The sequence below is a fragment of the Pholcus phalangioides genome, unplaced genomic scaffold (genome assembly GCF_987345545.1).
Source record: "Pholcus phalangioides strain wild (caught in Gottingen) unplaced genomic scaffold, Ppha-v1.0 ptg000019l_1, whole genome shotgun sequence".
Classification (NCBI taxonomy): domain Eukaryota; kingdom Metazoa; phylum Arthropoda; class Arachnida; order Araneae; family Pholcidae; genus Pholcus; species Pholcus phalangioides.
In genome coordinates, this window is record NW_028301612.1 from 11,125,050 (window position 1) to 11,149,584 (window position 24,535).

Genomic DNA, 24,535 nt, shown 5'->3' on the forward strand with positions numbered 1-24,535 from the left:
AGCGGTCGAACGTGCAACCCGGACGGAACGGCGCCCCGGGAGCCCAGGATACGTCGCACCTGAAAGCAACATCTGGTCGACAAGAAGTCGTCTCGTCTTCAAAATACGATCGAGTCTTCCGACGCTATTAAAACAGACCCCAGCCAGGACATTAATTATAGTTAATTGTGATCAAATTTTAATTCGCGTCTATCCCGTTATCGCTTCTCGGCCTTTTGGCTAAGATCAAAGTGTAGTATCTGTTCTTATCAGCTTAATATCTGGTACGTCTCCTACATGGGGACAAGATATTAAACTTATTTTTGGAACAGGGCGGAGTGCTTTCAGCTTGCTGAACCTCTGCCGCGGGTCCTCTCGATATTGCACTACCTTCGAGTTGGGCCCATCCTCATGAAATCAAGTAGACTCTGTGTTTTATTCATAATTTCGCAATAATCATACATTACCGGGGCGAAATAGACCGATTTGAAAGCGGTCGACGGAAAATTAAGGCCCGGCGCACGACCCTGGGACTTTTTTTTTTATTAAGGAGACGACGTGGATGCCACGTCCTTGTGAGGACGGGTCCACGCCGGTCGTTTCCTCGTTGTGCTGTGCGCTTCCGAAATGCTGCCGCGGGTCCCCTCGACGTCTCTCCCGTTCCTGGGTGCCCCCCCCCCCCCCTTCTAGATCGAGAATGCAAGTAGATATTGGTCTCGCGTCGACATCTAGCGGTCGAACGTGCAACCCGGACGGAACGGCGCCCCGGGAGCCCAGGATACGTCGCACCTGAAAGCAACATCTGGTCGACAAGAAGTCGTCTCGTCTTCAAAATACGATCGAGTCTTCCGACGCTATTAAAACAGACCCCAGCCAGGACATTAATTATAGTTAATTGTGATCAAATTTTAATTCGCGTCTATCCCGTTATCGCTTCTCGGCCTTTTGGCTAAGATCAAAGTGTAGTATCTGTTCTTATCAGCTTAATATCTGGTACGTCTCCTACATGGGGACAAGATATTAAACTTATTTTTGGAACAGGGCGGAGTGCTTTCAGCTTGCTGAACCTCTGCCGCGGGTCCTCTCGATATTGCACTACCTTCGAGTTGGGCCCATCCTCATGAAATCAAGTAGACTCTGTGTTTTATTCATAATTTCGCAATAATCATACATTACCGGGGCGAAATAGACCGATTTGAAAGCGGTCGACGGAAAATTAAGGCCCGGCGCACGACCCTGGGACTTTTTTTTTTATTAAGGAGACGACGTGGATGCCACGTCCTTGTGAGGACGGGTCCACGCCGGTCGTTTCCTCGTTGTGCTGTGCGCTTCCGAAATGCTGCCGCGGGTCCCCTCGACGTCTCTCCCGTTCCTGGGTGCCCCCCCCCCCCCTTCTAGATCGAGAATGCAAGTAGATATTGGTCTCGCGTCGACATCTAGCGGTCGAACGTGCAACCCGGACGGAACGGCGCCCCGGGAGCCCAGGATACGTCGCACCTGAAAGCAACATCTGGTCGACAAGAAGTCGTCTCGTCTTCAAAATACGATCGAGTCTTCCGACGCTATTAAAACAGACCCCAGCCAGGACATTAATTATAGTTAATTGTGATCAAATTTTAATTCGCGTCTATCCCGTTATCGCTTCTCGGCCTTTTGGCTAAGATCAAAGTGTAGTATCTGTTCTTATCAGCTTAATATCTGGTACGTCTCCTACATGGGGACAAGATATTAAACTTATTTTTGGAACAGGGCGGAGTGCTTTCAGCTTGCTGAACCTCTGCCGCGGGTCCTCTCGATATTGCACTACCTTCGAGTTGGGCCCATCCTCATGAAATCAAGTAGACTCTGTGTTTTATTCATAATTTCGCAATAATCATACATTACCGGGGCGAAATAGACCGATTTGAAAGCGGTCGACGGAAAATTAAGGCCCGGCGCACGACCCTGGGACTTTTTTTTTTATTAAGGAGACGACGTGGATGCCACGTCCTTGTGAGGACGGGTCCACGCCGGTCGTTTCCTCGTTGTGCTGTGCGCTTCCGAAATGCTGCCGCGGGTCCCCTCGACGTCTCTCCCGTTCCTGGGTGCCCCCCCCCCCTTCTAGATCGAGAATGCAAGTAGATATTGGTCTCGCGTCGACATCTAGCGGTCGAACGTGCAACCCGGACGGAACGGCGCCCCGGGAGCCCAGGATACGTCGCACCTGAAAGCAACATCTGGTCGACAAGAAGTCGTCTCGTCTTCAAAATACGATCGAGTCTTCCGACGCTATTAAAACAGACCCCAGCCAGGACATTAATTATAGTTAATTGTGATCAAATTTTAATTCGCGTCTATCCCGTTATCGCTTCTCGGCCTTTTGGCTAAGATCAAAGTGTAGTATCTGTTCTTATCAGCTTAATATCTGGTACGTCTCCTACATGGGGACAAGATATTAAACTTATTTTTGGAACAGGGCGGAGTGCTTTCAGCTTGCTGAACCTCTGCCGCGGGTCCTCTCGATATTGCACTACCTTCGAGTTGGGCCCATCCTCATGAAATCAAGTAGACTCTGTGTTTTATTCATAATTTCGCAATAATCATACATTACCGGGGCGAAATAGACCGATTTGAAAGCGGTCGACGGAAAATTAAGGCCCGGCGCACGACCCTGGGACTTAGTTTTTTATTAAGGAGACGACGTGGATGCCACGTCCTTGTGAGGACGGGTCCACGCCGGTCGTTTCCTCGTTGTGCTGTGCGCTTCCGAAATGCTGCCGCGGGTCCCCTCGACGTCTCTCCCGTTCCTGGGTGCCCCCCCCCCCCCCTTCTAGATCGAGAATGCAAGTAGATATTGGTCTCGCGTCGACATCTAGCGGTCGAACGTGCAACCCGGACGGAACGGCGCCCCGGGAGCCCAGGATACGTCGCACCTGAAAGCAACATCTGGTCGACAAGAAGTCGTCTCGTCTTCAAAATACGATCGAGTCTTCCGACGCTATTAAAACAGACCCCAGCCAGGACATTAATTATAGTTAATTGTGATCAAATTTTAATTCGCGTCTATCCCGTTATCGCTTCTCGGCCTTTTGGCTAAGATCAAAGTGTAGTATCTGTTCTTATCAGCTTAATATCTGGTACGTCTCCTACATGGGGACAAGATATTAAACTTATTTTTGGAACAGGGCGGAGTGCTTTCAGCTTGCTGAACCTCTGCCGCGGGTCCTCTCGATATTGCACTACCTTCGAGTTGGGCCCATCCTCATGAAATCAAGTAGACTCTGTGTTTTATTCATAATTTCGCAATAATCATACATTACCGGGGCGAAATAGACCGATTTGAAAGCGGTCGACGGAAAATTAAGGCCCGGCGCACGACCCTGGGACTTTTTTTTTTATTAAGGAGACGACGTGGATGCCACGTCCTTGTGAGGACGGGTCCACGCCGGTCGTTTCCTCGTTGTGCTGTGCGCTTCCGAAATGCTGCCGCGGGTCCCCTCGACGTCTCTCCCGTTCCTGGGTGCCCCCCCCCCCTTCTAGATCGAGAATGCAAGTAGATATTGGTCTCGCGTCGACATCTAGCGGTCGAACGTGCAACCCGGACGGAACGGCGCCCCGGGAGCCCAGGATACGTCGCACCTGAAAGCAACATCTGGTCGACAAGAAGTCGTCTCGTCTTCAAAATACGATCGAGTCTTCCGACGCTATTAAAACAGACCCCAGCCAGGACATTAATTATAGTTAATTGTGATCAAATTTTAATTCGCGTCTATCCCGTTATCGCTTCTCGGCCTTTTGGCTAAGATCAAAGTGTAGTATCTGTTCTTATCAGCTTAATATCTGGTACGTCTCCTACATGGGGACAAGATATTAAACTTATTTTTGGAACAGGGCGGAGTGCTTTCAGCTTGCTGAACCTCTGCCGCGGGTCCTCTCGATATTGCACTACCTTCGAGTTGGGCCCATCCTCATGAAATCAAGTAGACTCTGTGTTTTATTCATAATTTCGCAATAATCATACATTACCGGGGCGAAATAGACCGATTTGAAAGCGGTCGACGGAAAATTAAGGCCCGGCGCACGACCCTGGGACTTAGTTTTTTATTAAGGAGACGACGTGGATGCCACGTCCTTGTGAGGACGGGTCCACGCCGGTCGTTTCCTCGTTGTGCTGTGCGCTTCCGAAATGCTGCCGCGGGTCCCCTCGACGTCTCTCCCGTTCCTGGGTGCCCCCCCCCCCCCCTTCTAGATCGAGAATGCAAGTAGATATTGGTCTCGCGTCGACATCTAGCGGTCGAACGTGCAACCCGGACGGAACGGCGCCCCGGGAGCCCAGGATACGTCGCACCTGAAAGCAACATCTGGTCGACAAGAAGTCGTCTCGTCTTCAAAATACGATCGAGTCTTCCGACGCTATTAAAACAGACCCCAGCCAGGACATTAATTATAGTTAATTGTGATCAAATTTTAATTCGCGTCTATCCCGTTATCGCTTCTCGGCCTTTTGGCTAAGATCAAAGTGTAGTATCTGTTCTTATCAGCTTAATATCTGGTACGTCTCCTACATGGGGACAAGATATTAAACTTATTTTTGGAACAGGGCGGAGTGCTTTCAGCTTGCTGAACCTCTGCCGCGGGTCCTCTCGATATTGCACTACCTTCGAGTTGGGCCCATCCTCATGAAATCAAGTAGACTCTGTGTTTTATTCATAATTTCGCAATAATCATACATTACCGGGGCGAAATAGACCGATTTGAAAGCGGTCGACGGAAAATTAAGGCCCGGCGCACGACCCTGGGACTTTTTTTTTTATTAAGGAGACGACGTGGATGCCACGTCCTTGTGAGGACGGGTCCACGCCGGTCGTTTCCTCGTTGTGCTGTGCGCTTCCGAAATGCTGCCGCGGGTCCCCTCGACGTCTCTCCCGTTCCTGGGTGCCCCCCCCCCCCCCTTCTAGATCGAGAATGCAAGTAGATATTGGTCTCGCGTCGACATCTAGCGGTCGAACGTGCAACCCGGACGGAACGGCGCCCCGGGAGCCCAGGATACGTCGCACCTGAAAGCAACATCTGGTCGACAAGAAGTCGTCTCGTCTTCAAAATACGATCGAGTCTTCCGACGCTATTAAAACAGACCCCAGCCAGGACATTAATTATAGTTAATTGTGATCAAATTTTAATTCGCGTCTATCCCGTTATCGCTTCTCGGCCTTTTGGCTAAGATCAAAGTGTAGTATCTGTTCTTATCAGCTTAATATCTGGTACGTCTCCTACATGGGGACAAGATATTAAACTTATTTTTGGAACAGGGCGGAGTGCTTTCAGCTTGCTGAACCTCTGCCGCGGGTCCTCTCGATATTGCACTACCTTCGAGTTGGGCCCATCCTCATGAAATCAAGTAGACTCTGTGTTTTATTCATAATTTCGCAATAATCATACATTACCGGGGCGAAATAGACCGATTTGAAAGCGGTCGACGGAAAATTAAGGCCCGGCGCACGACCCTGGGACTTTTTTTTTTATTAAGGAGACGACGTGGATGCCACGTCCTTGTGAGGACGGGTCCACGCCGGTCGTTTCCTCGTTGTGCTGTGCGCTTCCGAAATGCTGCCGCGGGTCCCCTCGACGTCTCTCCCGTTCCTGGGTGCCCCCCCCCCCTTCTAGATCGAGAATGCAAGTAGATATTGGTCTCGCGTCGACATCTAGCGGTCGAACGTGCAACCCGGACGGAACGGCGCCCCGGGAGCCCAGGATACGTCGCACCTGAAAGCAACATCTGGTCGACAAGAAGTCGTCTCGTCTTCAAAATACGATCGAGTCTTCCGACGCTATTAAAACAGACCCCAGCCAGGACATTAATTATAGTTAATTGTGATCAAATTTTAATTCGCGTCTATCCCGTTATCGCTTCTCGGCCTTTTGGCTAAGATCAAAGTGTAGTATCTGTTCTTATCAGCTTAATATCTGGTACGTCTCCTACATGGGGACAAGATATTAAACTTATTTTTGGAACAGGGCGGAGTGCTTTCAGCTTGCTGAACCTCTGCCGCGGGTCCTCTCGATATTGCACTACCTTCGAGTTGGGCCCATCCTCATGAAATCAAGTAGACTCTGTGTTTTATTCATAATTTCGCAATAATCATACATTACCGGGGCGAAATAGACCGATTTGAAAGCGGTCGACGGAAAATTAAGGCCCGGCGCACGACCCTGGGACTTAGTTTTTTATTAAGGAGACGACGTGGATGCCACGTCCTTGTGAGGACGGGTCCACGCCGGTCGTTTCCTCGTTGTGCTGTGCGCTTCCGAAATGCTGCCGCGGGTCCCCTCGACGTCTCTCCCGTTCCTGGGTGCCCCCCCCCCCCCCTTCTAGATCGAGAATGCAAGTAGATATTGGTCTCGCGTCGACATCTAGCGGTCGAACGTGCAACCCGGACGGAACGGCGCCCCGGGAGCCCAGGATACGTCGCACCTGAAAGCAACATCTGGTCGACAAGAAGTCGTCTCGTCTTCAAAATACGATCGAGTCTTCCGACGCTATTAAAACAGACCCCAGCCAGGACATTAATTATAGTTAATTGTGATCAAATTTTAATTCGCGTCTATCCCGTTATCGCTTCTCGGCCTTTTGGCTAAGATCAAAGTGTAGTATCTGTTCTTATCAGCTTAATATCTGGTACGTCTCCTACATGGGGACAAGATATTAAACTTATTTTTGGAACAGGGCGGAGTGCTTTCAGCTTGCTGAACCTCTGCCGCGGGTCCTCTCGATATTGCACTACCTTCGAGTTGGGCCCATCCTCATGAAATCAAGTAGACTCTGTGTTTTATTCATAATTTCGCAATAATCATACATTACCGGGGCGAAATAGACCGATTTGAAAGCGGTCGACGGAAAATTAAGGCCCGGCGCACGACCCTGGGACTTTTTTTTTTATTAAGGAGACGACGTGGATGCCACGTCCTTGTGAGGACGGGTCCACGCCGGTCGTTTCCTCGTTGTGCTGTGCGCTTCCGAAATGCTGCCGCGGGTCCCCTCGACGTCTCTCCCGTTCCTGGGTGCCCCCCCCCCCCCCTTCTAGATCGAGAATGCAAGTAGATATTGGTCTCGCGTCGACATCTAGCGGTCGAACGTGCAACCCGGACGGAACGGCGCCCCGGGAGCCCAGGATACGTCGCACCTGAAAGCAACATCTGGTCGACAAGAAGTCGTCTCGTCTTCAAAATACGATCGAGTCTTCCGACGCTATTAAAACAGACCCCAGCCAGGACATTAATTATAGTTAATTGTGATCAAATTTTAATTCGCGTCTATCCCGTTATCGCTTCTCGGCCTTTTGGCTAAGATCAAAGTGTAGTATCTGTTCTTATCAGCTTAATATCTGGTACGTCTCCTACATGGGGACAAGATATTAAACTTATTTTTGGAACAGGGCGGAGTGCTTTCAGCTTGCTGAACCTCTGCCGCGGGTCCTCTCGATATTGCACTACCTTCGAGTTGGGCCCATCCTCATGAAATCAAGTAGACTCTGTGTTTTATTCATAATTTCGCAATAATCATACATTACCGGGGCGAAATAGACCGATTTGAAAGCGGTCGACGGAAAATTAAGGCCCGGCGCACGACCCTGGGACTTTTTTTTTTATTAAGGAGACGACGTGGATGCCACGTCCTTGTGAGGACGGGTCCACGCCGGTCGTTTCCTCGTTGTGCTGTGCGCTTCCGAAATGCTGCCGCGGGTCCCCTCGACGTCTCTCCCGTTCCTGGGTGCCCCCCCCCCCCCTTCTAGATCGAGAATGCAAGTAGATATTGGTCTCGCGTCGACATCTAGCGGTCGAACGTGCAACCCGGACGGAACGGCGCCCCGGGAGCCCAGGATACGTCGCACCTGAAAGCAACATCTGGTCGACAAGAAGTCGTCTCGTCTTCAAAATACGATCGAGTCTTCCGACGCTATTAAAACAGACCCCAGCCAGGACATTAATTATAGTTAATTGTGATCAAATTTTAATTCGCGTCTATCCCGTTATCGCTTCTCGGCCTTTTGGCTAAGATCAAAGTGTAGTATCTGTTCTTATCAGCTTAATATCTGGTACGTCTCCTACATGGGGACAAGATATTAAACTTATTTTTGGAACAGGGCGGAGTGCTTTCAGCTTGCTGAACCTCTGCCGCGGGTCCTCTCGATATTGCACTACCTTCGAGTTGGGCCCATCCTCATGAAATCAAGTAGACTCTGTGTTTTATTCATAATTTCGCAATAATCATACATTACCGGGGCGAAATAGACCGATTTGAAAGCGGTCGACGGAAAATTAAGGCCCGGCGCACGACCCTGGGACTTTTTTTTTTATTAAGGAGACGACGTGGATGCCACGTCCTTGTGAGGACGGGTCCACGCCGGTCGTTTCCTCGTTGTGCTGTGCGCTTCCGAAATGCTGCCGCGGGTCCCCTCGACGTCTCTCCCGTTCCTGGGTGCCCCCCCCCCCTTCTAGATCGAGAATGCAAGTAGATATTGGTCTCGCGTCGACATCTAGCGGTCGAACGTGCAACCCGGACGGAACGGCGCCCCGGGAGCCCAGGATACGTCGCACCTGAAAGCAACATCTGGTCGACAAGAAGTCGTCTCGTCTTCAAAATACGATCGAGTCTTCCGACGCTATTAAAACAGACCCCAGCCAGGACATTAATTATAGTTAATTGTGATCAAATTTTAATTCGCGTCTATCCCGTTATCGCTTCTCGGCCTTTTGGCTAAGATCAAAGTGTAGTATCTGTTCTTATCAGCTTAATATCTGGTACGTCTCCTACATGGGGACAAGATATTAAACTTATTTTTGGAACAGGGCGGAGTGCTTTCAGCTTGCTGAACCTCTGCCGCGGGTCCTCTCGATATTGCACTACCTTCGAGTTGGGCCCATCCTCATGAAATCAAGTAGACTCTGTGTTTTATTCATAATTTCGCAATAATCATACATTACCGGGGCGAAATAGACCGATTTGAAAGCGGTCGACGGAAAATTAAGGCCCGGCGCACGACCCTGGGACTTAGTTTTTTATTAAGGAGACGACGTGGATGCCACGTCCTTGTGAGGACGGGTCCACGCCGGTCGTTTCCTCGTTGTGCTGTGCGCTTCCGAAATGCTGCCGCGGGTCCCCTCGACGTCTCTCCCGTTCCTGGGTGCCCCCCCCCCCCCCTTCTAGATCGAGAATGCAAGTAGATATTGGTCTCGCGTCGACATCTAGCGGTCGAACGTGCAACCCGGACGGAACGGCGCCCCGGGAGCCCAGGATACGTCGCACCTGAAAGCAACATCTGGTCGACAAGAAGTCGTCTCGTCTTCAAAATACGATCGAGTCTTCCGACGCTATTAAAACAGACCCCAGCCAGGACATTAATTATAGTTAATTGTGATCAAATTTTAATTCGCGTCTATCCCGTTATCGCTTCTCGGCCTTTTGGCTAAGATCAAAGTGTAGTATCTGTTCTTATCAGCTTAATATCTGGTACGTCTCCTACATGGGGACAAGATATTAAACTTATTTTTGGAACAGGGCGGAGTGCTTTCAGCTTGCTGAACCTCTGCCGCGGGTCCTCTCGATATTGCACTACCTTCGAGTTGGGCCCATCCTCATGAAATCAAGTAGACTCTGTGTTTTATTCATAATTTCGCAATAATCATACATTACCGGGGCGAAATAGACCGATTTGAAAGCGGTCGACGGAAAATTAAGGCCCGGCGCACGACCCTGGGACTTTTTTTTTTATTAAGGAGACGACGTGGATGCCACGTCCTTGTGAGGACGGGTCCACGCCGGTCGTTTCCTCGTTGTGCTGTGCGCTTCCGAAATGCTGCCGCGGGTCCCCTCGACGTCTCTCCCGTTCCTGGGTGCCCCCCCCCCCCCCTTCTAGATCGAGAATGCAAGTAGATATTGGTCTCGCGTCGACATCTAGCGGTCGAACGTGCAACCCGGACGGAACGGCGCCCCGGGAGCCCAGGATACGTCGCACCTGAAAGCAACATCTGGTCGACAAGAAGTCGTCTCGTCTTCAAAATACGATCGAGTCTTCCGACGCTATTAAAACAGACCCCAGCCAGGACATTAATTATAGTTAATTGTGATCAAATTTTAATTCGCGTCTATCCCGTTATCGCTTCTCGGCCTTTTGGCTAAGATCAAAGTGTAGTATCTGTTCTTATCAGCTTAATATCTGGTACGTCTCCTACATGGGGACAAGATATTAAACTTATTTTTGGAACAGGGCGGAGTGCTTTCAGCTTGCTGAACCTCTGCCGCGGGTCCTCTCGATATTGCACTACCTTCGAGTTGGGCCCATCCTCATGAAATCAAGTAGACTCTGTGTTTTATTCATAATTTCGCAATAATCATACATTACCGGGGCGAAATAGACCGATTTGAAAGCGGTCGACGGAAAATTAAGGCCCGGCGCACGACCCTGGGACTTTTTTTTTTATTAAGGAGACGACGTGGATGCCACGTCCTTGTGAGGACGGGTCCACGCCGGTCGTTTCCTCGTTGTGCTGTGCGCTTCCGAAATGCTGCCGCGGGTCCCCTCGACGTCTCTCCCGTTCCTGGGTGCCCCCCCCCCCCCCTTCTAGATCGAGAATGCAAGTAGATATTGGTCTCGCGTCGACATCTAGCGGTCGAACGTGCAACCCGGACGGAACGGCGCCCCGGGAGCCCAGGATACGTCGCACCTGAAAGCAACATCTGGTCGACAAGAAGTCGTCTCGTCTTCAAAATACGATCGAGTCTTCCGACGCTATTAAAACAGACCCCAGCCAGGACATTAATTATAGTTAATTGTGATCAAATTTTAATTCGCGTCTATCCCGTTATCGCTTCTCGGCCTTTTGGCTAAGATCAAAGTGTAGTGTCTGATCTGGTCAACAAACGGTATTGATAGAAAGCCATCTGTCAGTCAAACAACAAGTTGTTCCAGAGAAGGGGGAACTGTCTACATCCAGTGGAAGTTCTGCCGCGGGTCCCCTCGCCACTACATGATGACTTGGAGTGCAGCTGAACAGTTTCAGGAGATGATAGTTGGCTAGGTTGAGACGATGGCGTGCCCGAAACATGACCTGACTGGCGGTCGATGGTTCGTGACCACCCCTCTTCTTCTTCCTTCCCCCCTCATCATCCCGGGAAAGGCATCTGTCACATCTCAGGCATTTCAGCCTAGCCGTCGTCCTTGGACCCTTGCCTCATTATATGGCTGGGCCTTGGGCGTGCGGTCAGCGGAAGTGCCTGTTAGCCAATCGGTGGTGTGGCAGTGTTCGGGTCAGCCTCGGAGCTTTGGCTACGCCTGGCGGACTGACTTGACACCTTTCCCTCGCGGGGCTGCCCCACATCCATAACTCGGGTTCGGCAAGATGACCTCTCGGGGTCGCTTGAAGAATTCGGGTCTATGCATGGTGCCCACTCATGTTCCCCCCCCCTCTCGAGGCCTCTTAAAGGTCCTCATCTTCTGTCTCTCGGGACCTCCTAAAGTGTCCCACCCCCCCCCTCTAGTGAGACCTATTAAAGGCCTCAACTCTCCCTGGGTTCTCACGAGACCTCATAAAGGTTCTCTTTCCCTGTGGGTTTGGCTCACGTGGGACCTCTTAAAGGTCTCTTCCCCCGGGGTTGGTAGCCGTGAGACCTCTTCAAGGTCTCACAATCCTGGGACTTCGCGTGGCCTCTTCAGGGCTCCCCTAGTCGGGCGGAGTCCGCCAAGTTGTGGAGTTGGTGAACTTTGTCATTAACTCCAGGGTTTGGCGGGGTTTGCCCACCGAGAGGTAGAGCCCCCAAGGGGACTAGTGGGATCCTCCTCCCCCCCGGGTTTTTAAGAGCCCCTTAAGGGCTCATCCCCCCCCGGGCTAGGTAGGACCTCCTAAAGGTCCTTCCCATTGGTACCAAGGTCCCTCTTAAAGGTTCCATCGCCCTAACGGAATCCCCTAAGGTTCTCCAACCCCTACCAATGGGTCTCATGGGGTCCTTAAGACCCCCTCTATCTCCCCTGCCCTGGTCACGGGCATCTGCCGCCTGATGGGTCATGCGTAGGGTGCGCCTAGTCTTATTCTGCTCAACTGTCCGATCAGCCTGCAACCAATCCAGATCAACCATGCCGAGAAACCTTCGAAGTGGCAAGGTTCTGACGACGCCTGAATCGCAGAATCACATCGAACGCAGGGTCCCGCCAAATTTTGATAGTGGAAGCCTCTTAGATATCATAGATTTGCCGTTCGACCTTCCCGTCATCTTCCCGGGTTCGCCTCAACATACAACTAGGTCTCCCACGGGTGCAAACGATTGGCTAGCCGCCACTGATGGAATAGAGGATGCCTCCAACCGCCCATACGCACGTGGAGATGATTCCGCCTCCAGTATTGATTCGCCTGACCCGGCTTCCTCACCGAATGAGACCACAGAAAGGCAAGGACTATACTCAATCTACCCAGCACAACCAGTAACCACCGGGCAAGGGTGGAACAATGCAGACGCCTGGTTACCCTCTGATGACCTGAACCAGGCGAACACAACACCGCTCCATCCCACTGTACTGGTTTCAGTCCTCGACATCGTCCAGCCGGCATCAATAGCATCAAGCACGAGCCCACCGATACCGAACCATCATGAACAATTGTCAACATCAACCGTGATGACCACGCTCATAGATGGAGCTTTCTCTCCAGAACCAATCCAAACATCAACTCCTCTCAATACGTCGCCAGCTGGTCCACTACCACGAATCAGTGTCTCATCACTCCGATTCTCACCTGACGAATCAGGTAGAAACAGTTGGAGTCTGACACCCGGAACAGCGCATCGCGTATTGACGGAGGATGATACTCCGGAGAACTCTGAGAGAACAATTCCATCATTTCCAATGACAGAATCACTGGCGGGAACAACGAGTCCGCCCGCGTCACCTTCGGAAGAATGGTCAACAAGTCACGCGTTTACGTGTCCTGAGTCGGGGAACCAATCGGCCAGTCCTGACAAAGCCGCATCGGATCCCCCTAGTGCACCCACTGACAATGCATCGTCATCATCAGATCGACTGGTGATAGATGTGGACATGGACGAATATCTGCTGCCCCCAACTACTCCCCAACAAAGAGGGGCCGTCGCGTCTCCAGAAACAAGCGTAACGTCATCCTCATCTTCTAGGAATGCCTCCACCCAGACGATTCCACAGAGCGCACGGAAAAAGTCAAAGAAAAAGAAAAGGAAACGGCCACCAGCAGACAGCTCTCCACAAAGCCCCCCGCCGATGGCCGGCCCATCCAATCTACTCACGCCACCACTTCCATCACAACGGAACATACTGCCCCTAGCCCAACGCTCAAAGGCGGCAATGCGTGTGCAGAGTTTGTTGCCAATCCCTGAATCTCAAGAAACGACCGACTTCCAGCCCCCGCTCTCCCAAACATCGCACGAGGTACCTGAAAGCCAGCTCCCACTGACACAGGCACGGGTAATAGAATCCCCAACTCCAAACACCGGCGTAGCAATCACGGCGATAGAGACGTGCCCCCAAACGGGACCATTGACTCAACTTCTGCAGGACGCCCGCATGGAATCTAGGCTAGATCCACAGACAAGACACTCGCCGGTCACCTTTCCGACCCCCCCGGCCCAGCGCGCGAGTATCCAAATATCTGAACTAAACGAACAGCCTGACCACCATCCATGCCACTCCCCAATCACATTTCCCACTCCACCTGCTCATCACGTGAGTGCTCACCAGTCACAGCTTAACACGCGACCTGTCCGACATTCTAGCCACTCACCCCACGCCTCACCCACACCACCAGGCCGTCAGAGGAATTTTTTCAGAACCGCATCTTCCGAAAGTTCTCCACCTTGGGTGACACCAATCCGTCCGGTGCACCCGATATCACCAAGCCAAAGATCCGACACACCTCAGTCTCACTCCCCCCCGAGACCAAGAAGGAATGGCCTAGTGATCCACCTGACATTCCCGGTGGGGAGTCCAATGCGGTGCACGGAGGTGGGATGTAACACCATGTTCAAATCAAAACGTTGGACTGCAATGAAACAATCCCTCCTCCGCCACCTCCTCGCGGACCACGGCCTAGACATTGAAAATTCAAAATTCTGGTGTAATCATTGCCACCTAGAGATCCTGGGCAAATGGGTGAAGCGACACAGCTGCCTACGGGGCCACTCCCTCATAACAACGAGCAACCTCCCCTGCAGATATCAATGCCCGGACTGCTCAGATTCTTTCCCGAGTGGGAGAGGACTGCGGAATCACTTAAGGGCAAGACATGGAACGGTACAGAGCTACAATGTGCCTCAGTTTGCGCCACCACGCCCATCATCGCAAAACCAAACGTCTCCAGAAACCCGAAGGCCGACGGACACAGGACCACCCTCAGCGAGTCCGCCACTGAGTCGTCAGACACAATTATCGACCCAACCAACCAGACTCGACTCGGCACCGCTCGCGCAGGATGCTAGACGACGCTTGCCCCCCCATAGGCCCACTGTCACGGACCCCACAGCCCCCCGCACTGATGGTCCGCAAAGCCAAGGCACCGCTACTCCACAAGTCAATGAACTGGGGAGCCAAATGACGCAAGAGGAAGCTGCGGTCCTGGTGGACCAACTGGAAGACCAGCCTCCTGAGTCTGGGGAGGAGGTTCGTAGACAGCCAGCCGCGTTGGGCGACCCGCAAAGTAACGCCACTCCATCCTCCCCCTTCATTCCTCGGTTCCGGGAATCTATCGCCAACATGTCCCCCGACAATTGGAGTAGTTTTTGCGATCTTGTAGCCGAGTTCACAAGTTTCGCCCAGGATCATGTGAAGCTTCCCAACCTGGGAGAACAACCGGGTCCAAGAAGAGAAGTAAACGCCCATAATCACCGTGATATACAGAGACTCTATCGTCGGAACCGTAGACAAGCGGTGAAGAAAATCCTTGGGACCGACTCGAGACGCTGCGCTCTGCCACTTGCAACAATAATTAACAAGTTCCATTCCCCCAGTAGCTTCGATAACACAGCATTAGCGACTACTCCGTTCCCACGTCCTGCACCTGAAGTGATGGACATTTCTTCCTTCACCGCGTCCGAAGTCCTGGTGAGGCTCAAAAGGGCCGAGAACTCAGCACCCGGCCCAGACAGGCTTACATACAAGCATTGGTTGGGGGTTGACCCTGATGCTATTGCTCTTACGACCATCTTCAATGGGTGCCTGAAGGCAAGGAGGATCCCGGAGACATGGAAAAAATCAAGAACGATCCTGGTACCAAAAGGTGGGTGCCCGGATCAGGTAGACAATTGGCGTCCCATAGCCCTCACGTCCACAATCTACAAACTGTTTACGGGATGCCTCAGCAAGCGCCTTTCGACTTGGTTTGTCGAAAACGAGACACTATCCCCGGCTCAGAAAGGATTCCTTCACCAGGATGGAGTCTTTGAAAACAACTTCCTGCTCGACCAACGTATACAACTTGCCAAAAGATCCAAGAAAGACCTTTGCCTAATGTCCTTGGATATAGCGAACGCCTTCGGGTCAATCCCCCACCAAGTAATCTGGCACACGCTACAACGGTCTGGTGTTGGCCAACCGCTCATCGAGCTTGTGAAGGACATCTATCATGAGGCGTCAACGTGCTACGTGTCGGAGGAAGGGGTCTCAGAGGATCTCCAGATCTCTCGGGGTGTTCGACAGGGATGCCCTCTGAGTGGTCCACTTTTCAACATAGCTGTTGACCCAATCCTCCGGTCAGTTCGACAGACTGGTGATGAGCGCAATGTCCTTGCATATGCGGACGATATTCTCTTAATGGCGGACAATCCCGTAACCCTCCAGCAACACGCAGATGAAGTATCAAGAACGGCTTCAAAACTGGGCCTCACCATCAACCCGGCAAAATGCTTCTCGATGCACCTGTCCCACTTCCCAGCTGGTTGCCGAAACTCCATATTCAGTATCAACGAGACACCAGTACCTGCCATTGCAGATGGGTGCCACAAGAAGTTTCTGGGGAAACCAATTGGCTTCAAGCTACTACCTGACGACTGCTCCCTAGAGCAAAGTTTGCAAACCGGAAGAGACATTCTAACATCCGGCTTGGCGCCGTGGCAGAGGATCGATGCTCTGAAGGCATTCTTTTACCCTTCAATCCAGTTCGCACTCCGCACCGCGCAACGGAGGAAAGCTGACTGGAGGAAAGTAGATGAATCATTGCGCCCACTGATCAAATCCACACTTTCACTTCCCCAGCGCGCATCGAACGGATACCTTCACGGCGACTCTTCCTCTGGCCTGTTTGGAATCCCAGAGGCTACCGTGGATGCGGACATTGCATACGTCGACGCGGCCTTTAAACTACTGTCGTCTAATGACCAAGCCGTCAGATCAACTGCCTGGTCAGACCTCCGGTCCTACGTCGCCGCCTGTCTCAGGAAGCCGCGCCCCTCCATCTCAGAGATCAACGCCTTCCTCTCAAGATCTGCAGCGCGACAGACGTCCAACCCAACAGCCTCGGTGTGGTCCAGAGCCAGGATGGCAGCTCATCACCTTCGCCTTGAATGGGACCTGACCGAGGATGGACAGGTGGCAGTGAGGAGTGGAGAAGTGACGCTGACGGAAAGGAAGGCGGTGTTTCGCACCCTTCATCAGATAATCCGTAATCAGCACGCAGCGGATCTGGCATCGAAGGCTCACCAAGGGAAGACCTGGCACAATTTCTCCAAATCTAAGGCATCCACCCATTTCCATCGTGAGGGTAACTTCACCCGGTTTGCGGATTGGAGATTTGTACATCGTGCAAGATTGGGCCTGGTCCCCCTGAATGGGTATAGACACCATAATGACCCAAATGCCAAGAAATGTCGGAGGTGCGGGTTCCAAAGCGAAACACTGCCCCACGTGCTTGACCACTGCATGTCCTTCAGCCCACTCTACACGGCCCGTCATAACAACATAGTGGATCGGATAAAGAGAGCTGCATGCGGTCGATGGGAGATCCTGTCAGAAAATCGCCCGATCATGGGATCCACCCTAAGACCCGATATCGTCCTGCGTAAGGACAACTCCGTCTTGATCCTGGACATCACGGTCCCTTTTGAGAATGGTCCTGACGCATTCTCGAACGCCCGCCGCCTCAAAGAAGAGAAATATAGACCTCTGGTTGAGACCATGAGGCAGAGGTATGCTGATGTGCGGTTCGGTGCGGTCGTCGTGGGTGCACTCGGATCCTGGGACCCACAGAACAATAACATCATCTCTAGATTGTGCTCAAGACGGTATGGTTCCCTTATGCAAAAGCTCATCGTCAGTGATACTATTGGCAGGTCAAGAGATATATACACCGAATTCATAACCGGAGTCCGACAGGACTCGCGAACAAGAATAGCGCCCGTGGATGAAAGGCATCCAAACCAGCAGAGGTAAGTGTAAAGAACTATCGATACGATATGTAGCCACTACTGGCCCTGTGGTCACACCACAAACGGAACTGTAGTGCCTACCTAATCCATCGCAAATCCAATCCTGTCAAAACGCTAACCAAGTATGTAATCGCTTTCAGCCAATATATGTTGTAAATATGTCGCATAACCCCTTTCGTACTAATGCAATGCTTATATACATATCGCATATCCGCTTAAATGTACCGCAACTCACTTGTTTGTAGATGTCCACTGTTGCATAATGTCTCACAAATAACAATGATACATATGTAAAGCGAATGTTTCCCTTTCTCCGCATAACTGTTGTACTTTTGTGTTTGCTTCCCTGCAATATTCCGCAAATAACGCTCGTCTTTTTTATTGTCGCATCATTTTGTTTGTGCTCTGATAATAACTTGTGTCAAATGCTCGCATAATAATGTAATATGACGCCAATCACTTCTGTAAATACTCTTTGTTTTTTCCCACTAATTTCACGTAAAGAATGCTTGTAAATATCGCTCCTGCCTTGTGTAACCTCCGCATTGTTGCCTCAATGTTCCGAAGTGGCAAGTTAGCTAAATACATTATAAATGTCATGGTCGAACCTAATCCAGATTTTTCTTGATTCCCTTGTAAAGGATGCAAATAAGACCCATACCGGGCCATGTAAATATCTCGCTTAAAATATGAATAAATGTTTTTTAAATCTGTTCTTATCAGCTTAATATCTGGTACGTCTCCTACATGGGGACAAGATATTAAACTTATTTTTGGAACAGGGCGGAGTGCTTTCAGCTTGCTGAACCTCTGCCGCGGGTCCTCTCGATATTGCACTACCTTCGAGTTGGGCCCATCCTCATGAAATCAAGTAGACTCTGTGTTTTATTCATAATTTCGCAATAATCATACATTACCGGGGCGAAATAGACCGATTTGAAAGCGGTCGACGGAAAATTAAGGCCCGGCGCACGACCCTGGGACTTTTTTTTTTATTAAGGAGACGACGTGGATGCCACGTCCTTGTGAGGACGGGTCCACGCCGGTCGTTTCCTCGTTGTGCTGTGCGCTTCCGAAATGCTGCCGCGGGTCCCCTCGACGTCTCTCCCGTTCCTGGGTGCCCCCCCCCCCTTCTAGATCGAGAATGCAAGTAGATATTGGTCTCGCGTCGACATCTAGCGGTCGAACGTGCAACCCGGACGGAACGGCGCCCCGGGAGCCCAGGATACGTCGCACCTGAAAGCAACATCTGGTCGACAAGAAGTCGTCTCGTCTTCAAAATACGATCGAGTCTTCCGACGCTATTAAAACAGACCCCAGCCAGGACATTAATTATAGTTAATTGTGATCAAATTTTAATTCGCGTCTATCCCGTTATCGCTTCTCGGCCTTTTGGCTAAGATCAAAGTGTAGTATCTGTTCTTATCAGCTTAATATCTGGTACGTCTCCTACATGGGGACAAGATATTAAACTTATTTTTGGAACAGGGCGGAGTGCTTTCAGCTTGCTGAACCTCTGCCGCGGGTCCTCTCGATATTGCACTACCTTCGAGTTGGGCCCATCCTCATGAAATCAAGTAGACTCTGTGTTTTATTCATAATTTCGCAATAATCATACATTACCGGGGCGAAATAGACCGATTTGAAAGCGGTCGACGGAAAATTAAGGCCCGGCGCACGACCCTGGGACTTTTTTTTTTATTAAGGAGACGACGTGGATGCCACGTCCTTGTGAGGACGGGTCCACGCCGGTCGTTTCCTCGTTGTGCTGTGCGCTTCCGAAATGCTGCCGCGGGTCCCCTCGACGTCTCTCCCGTTCCTGGGTGCCCCCCCCCCCCCCCTTCTAGATCGAGAATGCAAGTAGATATTGGTCTCGCGTCGACATCTAGCGGTCGAACGTGCAACCCGGACGGAACGGCGCCCCGGGAGCCCAGGATACGTCGCACCTGAAAGCAACATCTGGTCGACAAGAAGTCGTCTCGTCTTCAAAATACGATCGAGTCTTCCGACGCTATTAAAACAGACCCCAGCCAGGACATTAATTATAGTTAATTGTGATCAAATTTTAATTCGCGTCTATCCCGTTATCGCTTCTCGGCCTTTTGGCTAAGATCAAAGTGTAGTAGGTGATCTTGCCAAGGATCTAGTCAAGAGGAGAGGAAACTACCAGCCAAATTCGACGGTGATCCAGTCAACAGCTGATGTGCCACGCCCCATCGAAGTTCTGCCGCGGGTCCTCTACCATCCGAAGACTAGCTGTTTCAACGATGTCCGGCTAAAGAAAGACGAAGGCGTGCCTGAAACATGACCTGGCTGGCGGTCGATGACTCGTGACCACCCCTGCTCTCTCTTCTTCGTCTCCACCTCGTCGTGATCCCGGGAAAGGCATCTGTCACACCTCAGGCATTTCAGCCTAGCCGTCGTCCTTGGACCCTTGCCTCATTATATGGTTGGGCCTTGGGCGTGCGGTCAGCGGAAGTGCCTGTTAGCCAATCGGTGGTGTGGCAGTGTTCGGGTCGGCCTCGGAGCTTTGGCTACGCCTGGCGGACTGACTCGACACCTTTCCCTCGCGGGGCTGCCCCACATCCATAACTCGGGTTCGTCGGGACGACCTCTCGGGGTCGCTTGAGGAATTCGGGTCTATGCATGATGCCCACTCGTGTTCCCCTCCCTCCCCTCCCTTTCTCGAGGCCTCTTAAAGGTCCTCAACCTCTTTCTCTCGGGACCTCTTAAAGTGTCCCACCCCCTGGTCTAGCGGGACCTTTTAAAGGTCTCAACTCTCCCTGGGTTCTCGCGAGACCTCCTAAAGGTTCTCTTTCCCTGTGGGTTTGGTTCACGCGGGACCTCTTAAAGGTCTCTTCCCCCTGGGTTGGTTAGCGTGAGACCTCTTCAAGGTCTCACCCTCCCGGGACTTCGCGTGACCTCTTCAGGGCTCCCCTCGTCGGGCAGAGTCCGCCAAGTTGTGGAGTTGGTGAACTTTTGTTACTAGCTCCAGGGGTTGGCGGGGTCGGCCCATCGAGAGGTAGAGCCCCCAAGGGGACTAGTGGGATCTTCCCCCCCGGGTTTCTTGTAAGAGTCCCTTAAGGGCTCACCCCCCCCGGGCTAGGTAGGACCTCCTAAAGGTCCTCCCCATTGGCATCAAGGTCCCTCTTAAAGGTTCCACGGTCCTAACGGAGTCTCTTAAAGTTCTCCAGCCCCCACCAATGGGTCTCATGGGGTCCCTAAGACCCGTCTCTATCTCCCTGCCCTGGTCACGGGCATTGGCCGCTAGGTAGGTCATGTGTAGGGTGCTCCAAGTCAGCCAGCTATAGTCTCGCTCCTAGCTACGGTCATCGAAGTGAGTACTCCAAGTAGGTGGTCGTTGATTGTTTACCACTAACAGTCTAACCACTAACCTAACTAACATCTAACCGACACAATGCCGAGGAACCTACGGAATGGAAGAACCCTGCAGACTCCAGGGTCAGCCCGCCGTGTCATCACAGAGGGACTCGACCCAGAGGAGTCGGAACGCCTCTTGGTTTCATACGCTCTCTTCGTTTCTCCCGAGAAGCAGCAGTCGCCATCAGGATCTTCGGTGAGCCACTCTGATGCCTCGCCAGCCTCAAGTGTGAGAGACGCCCACAACGACGGCGATACCTCTCGAAATTCCTCGTCGCCGGGGCGATTGGTAATCGACTCTGATACGGACTGGCTCATCGACGCCACTGCAATCGCGCCGCCTAGTCAAGAAACTGCATGTGAGACTGTGGCATTGGTGACCTGCCCTGAAGACGCGCCTACACGGGAACGGGCCACGAACAACAGCGTGTTCCCCCTGCACTTCTCTGCGGAAGACTCAACCAGGCTGGACCCCATGTCCTCCCCAGGAGCATGGTGGGCATCGGAACCACGTCCGGCAACAGCTGGAGTAGAAGATTGCCCATCCCTAGCGTCGAAGTCTTCCCCGGAACACCTGCCATCATCGTCAGACCTGGAGCGTGACCTGTGTCTATCGTCTGACACCTCACAGTCGAGTGCGCTGCCTGATCCTGTAACCCCAATGGCTTGCAAGAGTGATGATACCCCTCGATCGCCTACGACACCCCCCCCCGAGCCCGAGGCACCATCGCCCTCTTCGAGCCCAGCGCATCCCGGGCCAGTGAGTGAAGCCGAGGAATGTCCAAATGCAAACTCCTTGGTGAACAGTGACGTTTCATCGTCTGGCTCGCACAGTGACGCCTCGACTCAGACAACTTGGCCGGCCCATCCAAAGAAGAAGAGGAAAAAGAAGAAGGGAAGGAAATCCGCACGAGCCACTCAAGACCTCGCCATGGCAGGTCCGTCAGCAGCAGCCGCATTCACAGCACCGTCGCAAACGGACAGCTTACCGTTGGCCCAGAGAACAAAGAGGGCGCTTCAAACCAGAAGTCTCCTCCCGGTCCCCGAGAGTCAACTGGGCTCGGACCAGCCGACGTCGCCAGACATAAGGGTGAATGTGCCAGAAACCCAAGTGTCGCAAGCAGTCCCCACGTCGGAAAGTTCAGCGAGTGCTGGCTCCCAAGAGTTAGGATCTCCCCCCGAAGAGACCGATCCCGCGGACGACGGAAACCAAACCTCCAGAGTAACCGGGACGTCCGTCCCACCGGTTGGGAACCGGCGGCCAACGACGAGCCCTCCGCCGCAGCGTCATGTGGATCCGCTAACTCCTCTGCCGACCACAGGTAGACCAGTGGTCAACGTGCACCGGATATCACCATCGCCGCCGTCATCTCCAGTATCCCACTCACCAATCTCCCCGTCGTCAACATGCTGGAGGGAAGGCCTCTCTCTTCACCTTGCTTTCCCCGTGGACAGCCCGATGAAATGCCCCGAGGAGTCTTGCCCGTTTCAATTTCGGGCGAAAGCTTGGACTGCAATGAAGCAGTCGCTTCTCCGGCACTTACTCGCGGAGCATGGGCTCGACATCGAGGAATCCGCCTTCTGGTGCGGTCGATGCGGTGTTCGCTTCCAGTGCAGGAGGGTCAGGAACCACCGATGCCTAAGGTCTGGTCCGCTAATCGTGCACGATAACCGACCGTCCAAGTTCAAGTGCCCGACGTGCCCAGCCTCCTTTCCAAGTAAGAGGGGCATAATAAATCACGCGCGCAGCACGGGCCACGGTCAACAGAGGAGCGATCACCAGACGGCAGAGGCAGGGCACGCAGAGGTGACGAGAGCGCCTGATCCTCCCTCCCCCACAAGTCGTAGGTCTCTGGCACTCCCTCCTGCAGAGGGATCACAACACACCGCTAGCCAGCCCGGTTCACTTTCTCAAGACGCCTCCCAACCCCCAGCTTCTCAGGATGTCTTTCCAGTATCCCAGCAGGGCGAACTTGACGACATCGCAGACGTCGACGTCGAGCCAGACTCCCCACCACCCACCGCCATCTCCGGTAGTCAGCAGTCTGATGAAGCCCCATCTGGTCCATTCCACCGCCGCCTCCGAGACCTTCTCCGTGATTGGAATGAAGAGAGCTGGCACACGTTTTGTGACCTAGTCCAGGAATTCACAGCCTTTGCACAGAGACACGTGAAGATCCCAGACCAGCAGCCCAACAGAGTGCCACCGAGAAGGACGGACCCCCTGAATCATAGGGACATTCAGCGCCTCTACCGAAGGAACCGAAGAAGGGCAGTGAAGTGTGTCATCGGTGAAGAGTCCAAGAGTTGCGAGATCCCTCTGGCTGAGATAATCGAGAAGTTCCAGGCGAGCGGCACGTTCGAGGCGTCGAACCTCTCCGACATCGACCACCCGCACCCTGCCCAGTCTCCTGTGGACCTCACCCCGTTCACGGTCAATGAGGTGGCCAGCCGGTTAAAGAGGGCCGAGAACTCCGCCCCCGGTCCCGACCGCCTCACGTACCGCCATTGGAGAGGCGTTGACCCGGACGGCAAAGCCTTAACCAGCATCTTCAACGGGTGCCTGAAGGCCCGCCAAATCCCAGAGTCGTGGAAGCATTCCCGCACCATCCTCGTCCCGAAGAGCGGGGACCCCAGGGAAGTTAGCAACTGGAGGCCGATTGCGCTAACCTCAACAATATACAAGCTGTTCGCGGGGTGCCTGTCACGAAGGTTAGCAGCTTGGATGGAAGGGAACGACGTCCTCTCTCCGTCTCAGAAAGGCTTCCTCCACCATGACGGCGCATTCGAGAATAACTACGTCCTCGAACAGCGCGTCCTGGAAGCTAGAAGAACCAAACAAGAGATTTGCTTCCTGTCTCTGGACTTTGCGAACGCCTTCGGGTCCGTCCCGCATGTCACCATCTGGCATACTCTGCAACAAGCGGGAGCCGGGCAAGACTTCATAAGCATCGTGAAGGGAATCTATGACGGGGCAACCACGTCATACTGCAGCGCGGAGGGCATCTCCGACGATTTCCCCGTCAGCGAGGGTGTGAGGCAGGGATGCCCGCTCAGCGGCCTCCTCTTCAATATCTCCGTGGACCCCGTTCTGCGCACCATCCACGACGACAGCGACCACGCAGCGTTGGCTTTTGCAGATGACGTCCTCCTCCTCGCCAGCGATCCGGCCACTCTTCAGCGACGTGCGGATAAAGCTGCCCGCATGTCCAGGAAACTCGGCCTGGAAATCAACCCGCGGAAGTGCTTCTCGTTGCATCTCTCACACAATCCGGTGGGCTGCAGGCCAACAATCTTCAAGATAGGCGAAGATTCCGTGCCGGCGCTCGCAGATGGCTGTCCGAAGAAGTTCTTAGGGAAGCCCACAGGATTTCGGTTGATGCCAGATGAAAGTACACTGGACCAATGTCTTCAATACGGTAAGGACCTCCTTACCTCAAGCCTGGCGCCGTGGCAAAGGATCGACGCCCTAAAAACCTTCTTCTTTCCGTCGCTGCAGTACTCTCTGCGGACGGCCCAACACAATAAGAGCAGCTGGCGCCGTGTTGACGACTTCCTGAGGCCCTTCATAAAAAATTCGTTGTACCTTCCGAAGAGAGCCAGCAACAGCTACATTTATGGCGATCCCAGCCTGGGGTTGTTCGGAGTCCCTGAAGCCGCCGTTGACGCCGACATCAGTAACATCGATGCGGCCTTCAAACTCCTGACGTCAAAAGACCCGGTAGTAAAAGACATCGCATGGAAGGATTTGCGGAGCTTCGT

At 52.6% G+C, this 24,535-nt stretch overlaps 18 non-coding genes across 18 annotated transcripts; all 18 read left to right on the forward strand.

Annotated features, from left to right (window-relative positions):
* Positions 1-199: 199 nt before the first annotated feature.
* On the forward strand, positions 200-391 carry LOC149071282 (U2 spliceosomal RNA). Its single transcript, XR_016194725.1, has one exon. It is a non-coding gene; the product is annotated as a U2 spliceosomal RNA (small nuclear RNA).
* A 517-nt stretch (positions 392-908) lies between these two features.
* LOC149071283 (U2 spliceosomal RNA) lies at positions 909-1,100 on the forward strand. Its single transcript, XR_016194726.1, has one exon. It is a non-coding gene; the product is annotated as a U2 spliceosomal RNA (small nuclear RNA).
* Positions 1,101-1,616: 516 nt separating this feature from the next.
* LOC149071284 (U2 spliceosomal RNA) lies at positions 1,617-1,808 on the forward strand. Its single transcript, XR_016194727.1, has one exon. It is a non-coding gene; the product is annotated as a U2 spliceosomal RNA (small nuclear RNA).
* A 514-nt stretch (positions 1,809-2,322) lies between these two features.
* On the forward strand, positions 2,323-2,514 carry LOC149071285 (U2 spliceosomal RNA). Its single transcript, XR_016194728.1, has one exon. It is a non-coding gene; the product is annotated as a U2 spliceosomal RNA (small nuclear RNA).
* A 517-nt stretch (positions 2,515-3,031) lies between these two features.
* Positions 3,032-3,223, forward strand: LOC149071286 (U2 spliceosomal RNA). Its single transcript, XR_016194729.1, has one exon. It is a non-coding gene; the product is annotated as a U2 spliceosomal RNA (small nuclear RNA).
* Positions 3,224-3,737: 514 nt separating this feature from the next.
* LOC149071287 (U2 spliceosomal RNA) lies at positions 3,738-3,929 on the forward strand. The gene has a single exon (XR_016194730.1). It is a non-coding gene; the product is annotated as a U2 spliceosomal RNA (small nuclear RNA).
* Positions 3,930-4,446: 517 nt separating this feature from the next.
* Positions 4,447-4,638, forward strand: LOC149071288 (U2 spliceosomal RNA). Its single transcript, XR_016194731.1, has one exon. It is a non-coding gene; the product is annotated as a U2 spliceosomal RNA (small nuclear RNA).
* Positions 4,639-5,155: 517 nt separating this feature from the next.
* Positions 5,156-5,347, forward strand: LOC149071289 (U2 spliceosomal RNA). Its single transcript, XR_016194732.1, has one exon. It is a non-coding gene; the product is annotated as a U2 spliceosomal RNA (small nuclear RNA).
* A 514-nt stretch (positions 5,348-5,861) lies between these two features.
* On the forward strand, positions 5,862-6,053 carry LOC149071290 (U2 spliceosomal RNA). Its single transcript, XR_016194733.1, has one exon. It is a non-coding gene; the product is annotated as a U2 spliceosomal RNA (small nuclear RNA).
* A 517-nt stretch (positions 6,054-6,570) lies between these two features.
* On the forward strand, positions 6,571-6,762 carry LOC149071291 (U2 spliceosomal RNA). Its single transcript, XR_016194734.1, has one exon. It is a non-coding gene; the product is annotated as a U2 spliceosomal RNA (small nuclear RNA).
* A 517-nt stretch (positions 6,763-7,279) lies between these two features.
* On the forward strand, positions 7,280-7,471 carry LOC149071292 (U2 spliceosomal RNA). The gene has a single exon (XR_016194735.1). It is a non-coding gene; the product is annotated as a U2 spliceosomal RNA (small nuclear RNA).
* A 516-nt stretch (positions 7,472-7,987) lies between these two features.
* Positions 7,988-8,179, forward strand: LOC149071293 (U2 spliceosomal RNA). The gene has a single exon (XR_016194736.1). It is a non-coding gene; the product is annotated as a U2 spliceosomal RNA (small nuclear RNA).
* Positions 8,180-8,693: 514 nt separating this feature from the next.
* Positions 8,694-8,885, forward strand: LOC149071294 (U2 spliceosomal RNA). Its single transcript, XR_016194737.1, has one exon. It is a non-coding gene; the product is annotated as a U2 spliceosomal RNA (small nuclear RNA).
* A 517-nt stretch (positions 8,886-9,402) lies between these two features.
* Positions 9,403-9,594, forward strand: LOC149071295 (U2 spliceosomal RNA). The gene has a single exon (XR_016194738.1). It is a non-coding gene; the product is annotated as a U2 spliceosomal RNA (small nuclear RNA).
* Positions 9,595-10,111: 517 nt separating this feature from the next.
* Positions 10,112-10,303, forward strand: LOC149071296 (U2 spliceosomal RNA). Its single transcript, XR_016194739.1, has one exon. It is a non-coding gene; the product is annotated as a U2 spliceosomal RNA (small nuclear RNA).
* A 517-nt stretch (positions 10,304-10,820) lies between these two features.
* LOC149071297 (U2 spliceosomal RNA) lies at positions 10,821-11,007 on the forward strand. Its single transcript, XR_016194935.1, has one exon. It is a non-coding gene; the product is annotated as a U2 spliceosomal RNA (small nuclear RNA).
* A 7,058-nt stretch (positions 11,008-18,065) lies between these two features.
* LOC149071298 (U2 spliceosomal RNA) lies at positions 18,066-18,254 on the forward strand. The gene has a single exon (XR_016194922.1). It is a non-coding gene; the product is annotated as a U2 spliceosomal RNA (small nuclear RNA).
* Positions 18,255-18,768: 514 nt separating this feature from the next.
* Positions 18,769-18,960, forward strand: LOC149071299 (U2 spliceosomal RNA). Its single transcript, XR_016194740.1, has one exon. It is a non-coding gene; the product is annotated as a U2 spliceosomal RNA (small nuclear RNA).
* The last annotated feature ends 5,575 nt before the right edge of the window (positions 18,961-24,535 follow it).